Here is a 12,756-nt window from a genome sequence, read left to right as displayed (position 1 = left end):
TTCAAAGTCACATAGCTATAGGGGAGAGTAAAGCTTCAACCAGGTCTGCCTTATTACTAAAAACCTTGATACCAAAACCCTTCAGAATTAAAAATGTTAATGTCAGGAGTACCTTTGTTGTGTATTAAGTACTAATTAAAATACTAACTCTTTGGGAGACAAATTAGTTAAAAGAGTATAGCACAAGAAAGAATTATTCAACTATCGTTGTTTAAAGGTAAATAACCATTCTTCTCAACTTTGTACTTCAGATATTCAAGTTGCCTTCCATTTGGAGGAACGTTGATACTATCCCCATAAATACATTTTTTTTCCTCTGTGCTGCAAACCTGGAAACCTGTGGTAAATGCCCATGTTTTATGGTTTGCTGTATTTCCCGTTTTTGTTCTGAAAAGCCTGTGAGGTAAGGGGACATGTGGTGATGATATTGTTGGCAACACTAAGATCTGAAAAGATTGTGTGGGAATTTAAATAAGAACTCTGGTCTTCTGACGGCCTGCCCACTTCTTTGCAGAGGCATTAATCCATGTGGGCAGAGTAATTGAGTGTTTTGGGTAAAGACCCAAGGTTAAAAATGACAGAGAAAGAGGACCTCACATTGCATTTGTTACTTGGGTTTAGAATGTAGCTGTATCAAGACTGTTTTGTCAGTGTTCAATAAAGTAATCCCATGAGGGAAAGGTTAAAGTTCTGCACTTACCAGCTATTTCACATAGCCAATAACATAGGAATATTTTTTAAGTTATGATTTTCCTTTCTGCCCCAAGTTTCTTTTTTTTTTTGCGGTACGTGGGCCTCTCACTGTTGTGGCCTCTCCCGTTGCAGAGCACAGGCTCCGGGCGTGCAGGCTCAGCGGCCATGGCTCACCGGCCCAGCCGCTCTGCGGCATGTGGGATCCTCCCGGACCGGGGCACGAACCCGTGTCCCCTGAATCGGCAGGCGGACTCTCAACCACTGCACCACCAGGGAAGCCCCCCCAAGTTTCTTTTAAAGTTTTTGCTAAACACTTAAAATTTTGCATGTGACCCAGTGAAACATGCTATGTAAATAAACAGTGGATTAGCCTTGGTTTTTATGTGTGTTTGGTCTCATCCAGCTGAAATTCATGATTCTACAAAAGATTAAAGAAAAAGGACAATTTTGAGAGCATTAATTTTATATACCCATTGAAAAGATGATTAAATAAGAATAAGAATGGATAAAGTGTACTGAGAGTTTCCTGGGTGCTAGGCAGTGTTCAAAGTATTTTACCCATTTCATGTCATGAAATCTTCTCAAAACCCCAGTGAAGGTAGTAACATTATTATTTCAGTTTTTATAGGTGAGGAAACCAAACCACTAATAGTTTAGCTTAATAGTGAGGGTCACAGTTTGATAAGTAGTGGAGCAGGTATAATCTGACTTTAGATCCGGTGCTTTTGATAACTGTTGTATTGCCATCCTGTGTAACAGACATTAAGCTAAGAGTTAATAGAAAATGAGTCCTGACTGTAGTTTTACCATTAATTTACAGTCTGAACTTGTACAAGTCATTTCATCTCTTTTTGCCTATGTCCTCACCTCTAAATTGTGTGATAGTATCTGTTCTACCTACAACTCTACTTTGTGGAGGGAATTAAAGCTGGAGAGGTATAGTGGCCATGGGGAAGGATACATTGTGAAACGAGAGGCAAAGGCAAGGAGGTAAAGACAATAGAAAGTGAAGGAAAGTATATTTTTTAAAAGCTTATATGCAAAAATATTTCAAAATATTGGTTTGATGAGGGAAAAGTAAGTGCAAATACGTAAATTGTCAGGGTAGGCTGTAAGAACTACCTTCATGGGATGATGAGTGGGAGGGGCCAGAAGTAGAGTTCCAGAAGTAGAAGTAGATCTGTCAGAGATCAGAGGACTGAGGTAAAGGGCTCCCCTGTCGTGCTGCTGCCTGCAGAGGGTGGGCCAGACTAGACAGCCTCAAGAGGATCCGGGAAGTTAGGATGAAGCGTAACCACAAGTGGTACATTTGTCTAGTTAAGCAAGTGACCCATGGTAAATGTTGGTGAAGGTTTGAGAACTGGGTAGAGAAGTTCCATAACTATTTAGGTACATATTTGATAATATTGAGGTGTTTTGAGGCAGGCATGAATAATTCAGTCCTTATAAGGGAGAATAATGTGTGTGATGCCCCGAATCAGACGTCACTGTGCTTCCTACACTGTCACCTTTACCTTTTTTCTTTTACTCTCATTTCCACAATGACCTCAGCAGGTCATTACTGAGACTTGTCTAGCTAATTATGTGATTTTTTTTTTTTTTTCGTGGTACGCGGGCCTCTCACTGCTGTGGCCTCTCCCGTTGCAGAGCACAGGCTCCGGATGCGCAGGCTTAGCGGCCATGGCTCATGGGATCACGGCTCATGGATCCCGTGGCATGTGGGATCTTCCCGGACTGGGGCATGAACCCGTGTCCCATGCATCGGCAGGCGGACTCTCAACCACTGCGCCACCAGGGCCTAATTATGTGATTTTTATATTATATTTGTGTTTTTAAGCTTTGAGCAGAGTGTGAACTGCTTTCAGGACTCATTTCTCAGGAATCTAGTAAGTAAGGGATAATAATGTGTGTATCCATTCCAGGCATATTCATGCATCTCTAAACAGTATGGTTTTCTGGAGAGCACCATGGTAGGGAGAAAGGTCAGGCATCCCCTAGTCAGGAGAAGCCACTTGTCCCTCATTTAGTGACTCTTCCTGTGTAGTTATTAAACTGCAGGACCCTCTGTATTAGTCAGGAGTCTTCAGAAAGACAGGACTAATAGGTTGTGTGTATACATATATATATTATAAGGAATTGGCTCATGTGTTTATGGAGGCTGACAAGTCCAAGTCTGCGGTGTCGGTTGGCAGTCTTGAGACCCAGAAGAGCTGGTGGTGCAGCTCCAGTCCAAAGGCCAACAGGCAGAGACCCAGGAGAGCCAGTGGTGCAGATGGAGTCCATAGGCAGTCTGCTGAAGAATTCTCTTTTGCTCAGGGAGGCCAGTCTTTTTGTTCTATTCGGGCTGTCAGTTGATTGGATGAGGCCCACCCACATTATGGAAATCAGTCTGCTTACTCACAGTTCACTGGTTTAAATGTTTATGTTGTCCAAAACACCCTCCAAGTTGATGCATAGTGTTAATACCTCCCCCTCACACCCCGCCATGGGACATGCTAAAGCAAGGCCTCCTTAGAGGATATTGGGAGCCCTCACCACCCCTTGGGAGCCAGATGTTCATCCTATCCCATTCTCAAAACTTCTCTCAAATGCAAACAATTTTAACTAAACACACTAGGAAGAAATCTTATAACCTTTCTGAATCAAATTAATGGATAAGAAAGCACTTAAAAAAATTGTGAAGCAGTTTACAAATGCACGGAATTTAGGGATGTGGTGAGTGAAGAGGGTGTGGGTAGAGTTTAGCATAATTGGGTGGATTGCCACCTGTCGTGAGGATTATAGGTTGGCAAGAGAACAATAAACCTTTCTTTTTGTGACTGGACTGCACATAATCATACCCAGTGCAGTGAGGCCTTCTTAGAACCTTCTCTTAGGTTTACAGGAAAATCCCATCTTCATTCTATGGGAGGATGGCTTGGGTGGGACCTGGGAATTCTTGTTCTGCTACCCAGCTATTGAATTCTCACCAACTCTCACTGCTGCTGGTTCTCCAGAGGACTCCTTGTGGTGCTATGTGACCCATGGGTTGAACAACTGAATAGATGAAAAATATTATTTGTTTACATAGCAGCTATCTTTTGAGCCATATTATCTCATATAAACCTTGGGAGAAAATAATAAAATGGACAGAGTGATTTTGTTGCTGTTCATACCGACAGAGTAACCACAATTTTACTTTCTCTAGTCAGTATAGGGCAGCATTTTGCACATTGTTGCTTAATAAATATTTTGTTTGAAAGAAATCTTATTCTATTTCTGTATTCATCCTCTTTTCTCTTACCTCTGATTTTTCCACAGCTCACCTTTGAGTCTCCACTATATAAAGAATGCTGTATTATTTTTTAGGAGAAGCTAAGTAAATAGAATTAGATCTCCTTCAGGAATTTTTAAATGAAACTAATTTATCTCAATATCATAGTGGAAATATTTAATACTAAATACTATATACCTTAATACTTTTTAAAGTGGAATACTTTTTTTATAACTTAAACTTTTCATTTTATTTTAGAGAATAAGCCTTTCTTTAGTTTAACTTGCAGCAATGGTGGTGTTTCTATTTTTCCAGTGAACTCTTAACAACAAAATGTTCATTAATTAAAAATAGCTGCCCAGTACAGGAAACAGCTCATATAGCAGCTTCTGACACTGTTCTAAAAACAGACCTGAGCTGCTTGTGTGCTGAATAAGAATGAGCACTGAAAACTTGTGAACAAACTCAGGTAAAAGCATGCTTTGTTTTAAGAAGGATCTGTGTGCCTTCACATTAATGTTTTTCTGATTATAAGAGTCATTTGTTCTTACTGTTAAAAGACAGCAACAGCAACAAATATTATAGTGGTATATTATGTAGAAAGTGGAATTCCCACCCAGATTGTGGTGTCTGTTTAGCCTGGTGGCTTCTAACAGATTCTTTTCTATGCATATACAACAGTATATACTTACTTTAAAAGTGGAATTATATGTTTTTTTCAACTTGGTTTTTCACTTATATTAGAAATTTCCCACATCGAATCTTTTAAAATCCTCTTCCTTTATTTTATTTATTATCTCTTTTAAGGCAGCATAGTGTTTCACTTTATAGCTGTACTACAATTTGTTTAAACCAGTTCCCTATTAATAGGCTTATGAGTTGATATTCTTTTAATTTTTTTCTTTGAAAGTTATTGTTTTTAGGGCAGATGCACTTGTAATTGAACAAATTTACCAAATGTAATCTGTTGATAGTGTAACATATTGAGAGTTTACTATGTGCCTAGAACTCTTCTAAGCACTGTTCTGTGAAAATTAGAAGAATAATGCTACCATCTTATGAGGGATTTACTATTATTGTCCCTATTCTCAAGATGCAGAAAGCCTCCAGGCTCCCTATATGCCATCATGGTCATCCATAGGATGGACTGAAAGAGGGGTGATGGCTCAGACATTTAGGGCTCTTTAAATCCAAAGGAGCTAAGCAGATGGGTAGCAACTGCATCAACACAAGAGAAAGCAGAGCTTACAAATTCTTATTGGAGTTTCAGATGTTAAAAATCTTTGCTGGTTGCCATAACAACAGGCTTTGGAAGACCTGCCATCTTCACTCTTGTGACTGTGCCTTGAGGATTCCCTGGCTGTTACCACAGATTGTTTGGTGTCTGTGTATCCCCTGCTGACTTCCAAATTCCTATTGTGAATTTATCTGATACACAGGGCCTTCCTCAGTTTTGTCTGTACCCCTGGTATGCCTTGCTAAGATCTCCTTCCCTGGTCAGTCCTCCCTGATGGCCTGTGTAGGTGCTTATTGTTTTCTACTGAAAATGGAAGCTGTTAAGTTTTTGTTATTATTAGTGGCTTAGACTCTAAGATCTGTCTGTAAGATAGCCTCTAAAAAAAGTTTCCTGAGACTTAGAAGGTATGTTTCATTTGCTTAAATGATGGTTAAATTGATCTTAGGTATAATATATATTTTTTTTAAATTGAAATATAGTTGATTTACAATGTGTTATTTTAAGGTGTACAGCGAAGTGATTCAGTTATACATATATATATATATATACACACACATATATATATATATGTTCTTTTTCAGATTCATTTCCCTTATAGGTTATTACAAAATATTGAGTATAGTTCCCTGTGCCATATAGTAAGTCCTTGTTGGTTATCTATTTTATATATAGTAGTGTGCATATGTTAATCCCAAACTCCTAATTTATCATCTCCCCCCTTTCTCCTTTGGTAACCATAAGTTTGTTTTCTATGTCTGTGGGTCTATTTCTGTTTTGTATATAAGTTCACTTGTATCTTTTTCTTTTTTTTTTTTTAAATTCTTCATATAAATGATACCATATGATATTTGTCTTTGTCTGGCTTATTTCACTTAGTATGATAATCTCTAGATCTATCCATGCTGGACATTAAATTTTTAGAACAAAAAGTTTCCATTACATTTCTTCATAATTATCTAGTCTATCATGACTAGAGAGAAGTGAAGTTTAAAATACCACTAAAAGGGACCTGTGTTTCGGTTATTTATTGTAGTGCAATAAACCACTCCAAAACTTGTTAGTAGCTTAAAGCAGCAGTTTGTTATTTTGTGGTTCAGTGGGTTGACCAGGCAGTTCTGTTTTCATGTCCTGTCAGCTGGTTGCTAGAAAGGCTGTGATCCTCTGAGGTTTGGATAGGAGCTCAGCTAGGACCCAGTGGCTGCTTAGGTCACCTGAGGTGTCTGGGTTCCAAAATGGAAAAAATAGATGCTGCCCAACCAAATAAGGTCTGGGCCCAGAATTGGTACTGCATCATTTCTGTCCTATTCTAATCGTCTAAGCAGTAATAGGCTCAGCCCAGAGTCAATGTGGGAAGGGACTCTACAAGGACATGAGTACCTAGAAGTGTGTACACAAAATTTTAGAACCACTGGTCTAAAGGAAAAAGTCTATGAGGAACCTAAAATCTTTATGAGGGGTCAACAAAGGGTTGTACAGCCACATCCTCAAGGCCACATTTTACTGGCAATGCAGGATTTGATCTTTGCCCTGAGCCATTCCTCCCTCCCTCCCTCCCTCCCTTCCACAGGACCCCAGTTGTGTTTTTTTTAAGATTATTTATTTATTTATTTTGTTTTTATATTTTTGGCTGAATCGGGTCTTTTTGGCTGCATTGGTGTTGTGGAACACGGGATCTTCGTTGAGGCATACGGGATCTTTTGTTGCGGTACACGGGTTCTATAGTTGAGCCTTGCGAGCTCAGTAGTTATGGTGCGCTGGCTCAGTTGCCCCGCGGCATGTGGGATCTTAGTTCCGTGACCAGGGATCGAACCCATGTGCCCTGCATTGTAAGGCAGATCCTTTACCACTGGACCACCAGGAAATCCCAAGAGCCCGCTTTTTTTATTTGATCATTTCTTGCATATGACGTACTCCTCGATGACATCCTTGGCCTGAGACTGTTTGCCATAGTCCCTAACCACCACACAACCAACCACTTTACAGGGTTTTCCCTGTCAATTTTACAGAGACCTACTCATTCCCCTAGTTTCTTGTTGTCATCAACCTTAATCAGGTTGATTTGGTGCTCAGCGCAAAGGGCCTCCACCAACTTGACTTACATAGGCTCATCACAGTTGGATTCAAACACACAAAGATGGGCTTGGAGCTTGTCTAAGGCTTTGGCAGCTTCACGAATTCCACATGCTAGGCCATCGTGGATGAGGGCGGTCTTAAGCACCTCTTGCAGAGCAGTATTAACATCCATTATACCTCTGGCAGCAGTGCTTTTTTCGGCTATGGTGGTGGCTATGGCAGTGGCTTACGGGTGGAGCTGAATCTTGATTGCACCCGAGCCTCCACCTCCGCAGGACTCTGCCACAGCAGGGAAAGAGCTACCTGGAGCCATTTCTTACTTTGAGCTTATTTTTTGCTAAGATGCTGAAATGAGCAATGGTTTTATTTTTGAACTGGTCAAATCTGACCCCTTTATATTTCCTCTAAATTCTGTTCGAAAAGGAACCAAACAGTGCCTTTTTTAGTTCATCTCACTATATAGGCAGTTAAAATGAATCAGTTGATACTTTCAACTTTCTTCCTTGAATTTTCCTTAGTCAGATCATTGAGTTCATTAGGTACCATTTCCACCTTCCACATAACTGCATGCAATGGTTTGCTAATTGTTCTCACAGTACATAACTAGGGTCCCTTTTCTTCAGGCACTGATACATTTCTTCACTTTTTCAAATCTTTATTAGCAATCTCCTCAAAACTCTTCCAGCTTCCACCCACCACGTGGATCCAAAGCCAGTACATATTTTAGGTTTTTGTTGCAGCAGAACCCCACTTTTGGTACCAAATTTTGTTTCAGTTATCTATTGCTGCATAACAAATCACCTCCAAATTTAGTGGCTTAAAACAACAATGGTGTTTTTGCTCACGATTTTGGGATTTGGTAGGGTTTGATAAGGACAGCTCACTGTATCTCACAGTCTGTGTGCTGTCAGCTGAGACAACTTGATTAGGGCTGTAGGATTTATTTTCAAGATAGCTCATTTTCATGCCTGGCAAGTAGGTGCTGTCAGCTGGGTATTTCTTCTTTTCCATGTGGGCTTTTCTCATTTCATGTGGCTGTTTGGACCTGCTCACAGCATGGCAGTTGGACTCCAAAAAGAAGGAGGCAGAAGTTGCCAGGCCTCTTAAAGATTTAGCCCAGGATTGGCACAATGTCATTTCTGCCCTTTTTCCTTTGGACAGTCATAGGCCCAATCCAGAATCAAGGAGGTGCCAAAATAGACCCCACCTCTTGGTGGGAGTAGTGACAGAGAGTATGTGGCTGTCATGAGTCCACTCTACTCTGTTAGGGGTTTTTTTTTTTTTTTGACAGTATTGAAAAGGCACTCTTGGCTCAAGTTACGAGATGGTGAAAAATAATTGTTTATTATTTGAAGTAAAGTCGTGAGCTCTGGAAGGTAAAAGAAAACTTTTATATATAAAGAGCATTTCAATATCTGTGAAAATTTTAAATGGTATATTTTACTGGTGGACAAAAGTCATTTTTGGGGGGTAGAATTAATTTTTAAATTCCTTCTCATCCACAGGGAGATCAGCTTGGTGCTTTGTGATCACCTAGAGGGGTGAGATAGGGAGGGTGGGAGGGAGATGCAAGAGGGAGGGGATATGGGGATATATGTATACATATAGCTTATTCACTTTGTTATACAGCAGAAACTAACACACCATTGTAAAGCAATTATGCTCCAATAATGATGTTTAAAAAAAATTCCTTCTCATCAGAATAATACTTTTTTTTTTCATTTAACAAATGTTTATTAATTATGAACTCTGTGCCAGGCACTGCACTAAGCATTGGGTAGCCAATATTTATTTATTTATTTACTCTTAAGCACCTCTGGTATCAAGATTTGTATGCGACAGGGATGTCTGAATGCACTTATGTATCTTATTTGGTCTTAACACTGACCTGTTTATTTTTAGTAAAGGTTGCCTTCTGTGTTACCACATGTAGAGAAATAGTCCCCTTCCAAAGATTCCCCTTCTTGAAATAGGGACAAAATGCTGTTTAAGAGTTGTGTGCAATGAAAGGGGGACTCTGGATGCTTTGTTGAAGTGATTGTGGTAAAGCAGAGGGTGAATAATGGGATGAAAAGATCCCAAGGTTTTCTATCATTTGGAACTTTTGTGTGCAGCTCTTTCCAGATTGGCAAGAGAGGACAAAACAGACGATGGTTGCCCAAGCTTTTGCTTATTCACCCAAATCATCTATTAGGTAAGGTCATACAGGCTAGTAAATGACTTCCTGAATTTGTTAAGCACTTATATTAGTAAATTTTTCGCTATCCAATTTGAAGCTCTTAAAATCAAATTAATGCTCTATTACAATAGTGATTCAAAAGAGTTTCAATACATCTTGTAGCTTTAAAATTCATATAATCTGACTGGTATTAAATCTTTGACCTTTAACTTTAGTTCCTTTTTTAGCTTTGATTTCATGCTTTGGGGTTTCGTTATACGTTATCTTGATAGCACTGATAAGTTGTTAAATATTGAAATAATTTGAGCATGTTTTCTTTAATTTGATTGTTTATAAAAATGTTTGGGGCAACATTGGTTTCCCTCACTTGCTTTTAGTTTTACTCTTCCACAGTAGTTGTCAAGTGTGACTAATAATTTGCTTCCTCTTTCTGTCTCTCCTTCGTTCTTCTTTTTATGTTTTTCTTCTTTATTCTCCTACTACCCTATGAAGTCTGGTGCAATGATATATTCAGGAATGAGATAATGGGTGGTGTGGATGAGATGATTATTATACATGTATTTATGATTCTGTATGAGGGATCCTTCTAGCTTCTTCTTCTTTTTTTAATTTTTTTTCCAGCCCAGAAGGTCCACCATTCATTTTTTCTTTTTAAAATTTATTTATTTTAATTTATTTATTTTTGGCTGCATTGGGTCTTCTTTGCTGCGTGCGGGTTTTCTCTAGTTGTGGCAAGCGGGCGCTACTCTTCATTGCGGTGCACAGGCTTCTTATTGCTGTGGCTTCTCTTGTGGAGCATGGGCTCTAGGTGCGCGGGCTTCAGTAGTTGCAGCACGTGGGCTTAGTAGTTGTGGCTCGCGGGCTCTAGTGTGCAGGCTCAGTAGTTGTGGCACACGGGCTCAGTTGCTCTGCGGCACGTGGGATCTTCCCAGACCAGGGCTTGAACCCGTGTCCCCTGCATTGGCAGGTGGATTCTTAACCACTGGGCCATCAGGGAAGCCCCTAGCTTCTTCTTGATACTCTTCAGCGTCAAACTTCCCTGGCATGATATCATTACCAACAGTTTGGAAAATGATGCCTATGCTCTTCGTTGTCAGAAAATATCATCTTCTGTTTCTTTACAAATTAAAGTTCCACTTGTTTTGGGGTGTCTTAGGTACTCATCAATCCATCAAGCAATTAGTGTGAGTGTGAGAACTAGTAAAGCATTCTGGGGACACTTAGGTGAATAGGAAATGGTCACTGTTATTTGCTTCTTACTCTCCAGTCTTCAAATTCTTCCTTCCCAGTCAGATTTGAAAGCTTGGCATGGTTTTCTGAAGGCTTGGATTAGACACCTGTAGAATGTTGGTGGGGGGTGGGGGTGAGGTTGCTGAGTTATTTTGGTACTCTCCTGTCTTCACAACTGTACTTCACTAGTCATTAAATAGGATCTTACTTATTTCAGGGTTTATACAGCCTACTGTAGTCTCACTATTTTGAACTCCAGTTGTTAAGAATGTATTTTTGTATGTATTTAAAAATTGTCCTTTATTTCCCTTGGGTAGTTCCTGATTACCTTCCAGGTATTTTCATAGAATACTCATTTCTGGACTAACTAATTTTAATCCCCTTCAGATTTTCTCATATCCCGCTTTTCCCCATAGCTTTAGTAAATTGTCCAAATAGTTACATATATTTACATTCAACAGAATTATTTTTCCACTTGACCTGCCCTCCGTAGATACCTAAGCAGCAAAATTCATAAAACCTTTTTAACCATGAACTCTTTAAAAATATAATTCGTAAAATAATTTAATGTAGGACTTGGAAGGGACCTTTGAAATTATGTGATTTAGAGCCCTTCTCTTCTGTTGTTGCATAAGTAACGCACAGGTTTGATACATAGAATTAATGTAATCAAAAAAGGGAGGAAGACAGTGCTGCATGTAATTGGAGGATACTTTATCTGTTTTATACCTTTAATCTGCCTTGTTTATTGTTTTAATTGCAAAACGCCCTATGGTGCCCTTTCATTTCTTTGTAAATTATATGAAGCCAGTCTTTCAACAAAATCTGCTTATTTGCCCCAATGGGTATATTTGTTGTGCTTGTGGTATTCTTGATTTTTAACTCTAGTTAACCAAGATCATTTTGACTCCCAGAACTTGTTTGAACTACCACTTTTTATTTTGGTAGCATTTACAAGCTATTTCTAGTTCTTCATTTGGGTTGCTTTTAAAAAATATACCCATGAAATCTATAAAGTGCTGATGAATGAAATCAAAGATCTAAATAAATGGAGAGACATACTGTGTTCCTGGATTGGAAAACTCTCAATATAGTAATGATGATCTCCCCAATTAATATAAAGGTTTAACACAATTCTTATCAAAATTCTAGGAAAATTTTTATAGGTGTGGATAAGATTATTCTAAAATTTACATAGAAAGACAGAGTAACTAGAATAGCTAAAAGTGTTTTGAGAAAGAAGAACAATGTTGGGAGAATCACTCTATCCAGTTTTAAGACATGTGGCTACAGCAATCAAGACTATGGTATTGCCAGAGGGATAGACGAATAGATAAATGCAACAGAATAGAGAAATTAGAAGTAGCCTCACACAGGTAGAGCCAGCTGATTTTTGACAAAGCTGCAAGAGTAATACAGTTTGTCTCTTCAACAAATGGTGCTAGAGCAATTGGATATCTATAGACCAAAAAAAAAAAAAAGAAAACCCCCAAACCCTAAACCTTAGAATATATCCATAAATTAACTCAAAATAGGTTATCAATTTAAATGTAAAACATAGGGCTTCCCTGGTGGCGCAGTGGTTGAGAATCCGCCTGCCGATGCTGGGGACACAGGTTCATGCCCCGGTCTGGGAAGATCCCAGATGCCGTGGAGCGGCCGGGCCTGTGAGCCGTGGCCGCTGAGCCTGCGCGTCCGGAGCCTGTGCTCCGCAACGGGAGAGGCCACAACAGTGAGAGACCCGCGTACCGCAAAAAAAAGAAAAAAAAAGTTAAATCTTAAAAAAAAAAAAGTAAAACATAAAACTGCAAAACTTTTAAAAGACAGCATAGGAGAAAATCTTTAGGGCTTGGCAAAAAGTTATTAGCCATATATACCCAGAAAAAAACATAATTTGAAAAGATATGTGCACCCCAATGTTCATTGCAGCACTATTTACAATAGCCAGGACATGGAAGCCACCTAAATGTCCATCAACAGAGGAATGGATAAAGAAAGTATGGTACATATATACAATGGAATATTACTCAGCCATAAAAAAGAACAAAATAATGCCGTTTGCAGCAACATGGATGGACCTAGAGATTGTCA

General features: G+C 39.2%; 1 protein-coding gene and 1 pseudogene across 1 annotated transcript in view; one reads left to right on the top strand and one right to left on the bottom strand.

The window, feature by feature from the left end:
* FGD4 (FYVE, RhoGEF and PH domain containing 4) overlaps positions 1-12,756 on the top strand; it is a 204,901-nt gene that overhangs the window by 51,395 nt on the left and 140,750 nt on the right. The gene's annotated exons all lie outside the window — the stretch shown is intronic.
* LOC132529017 (small ribosomal subunit protein eS12-like) lies at positions 7,073-7,455 on the bottom strand (annotated as a pseudogene).

The sequence above is a fragment of the Lagenorhynchus albirostris genome, chromosome 11 (genome assembly GCF_949774975.1).
Source record: "Lagenorhynchus albirostris chromosome 11, mLagAlb1.1, whole genome shotgun sequence".
Taxonomy (NCBI): domain Eukaryota; kingdom Metazoa; phylum Chordata; class Mammalia; order Artiodactyla; family Delphinidae; genus Lagenorhynchus; species Lagenorhynchus albirostris.
This window is presented reverse-complemented; position numbering and strand designations above follow the sequence as displayed.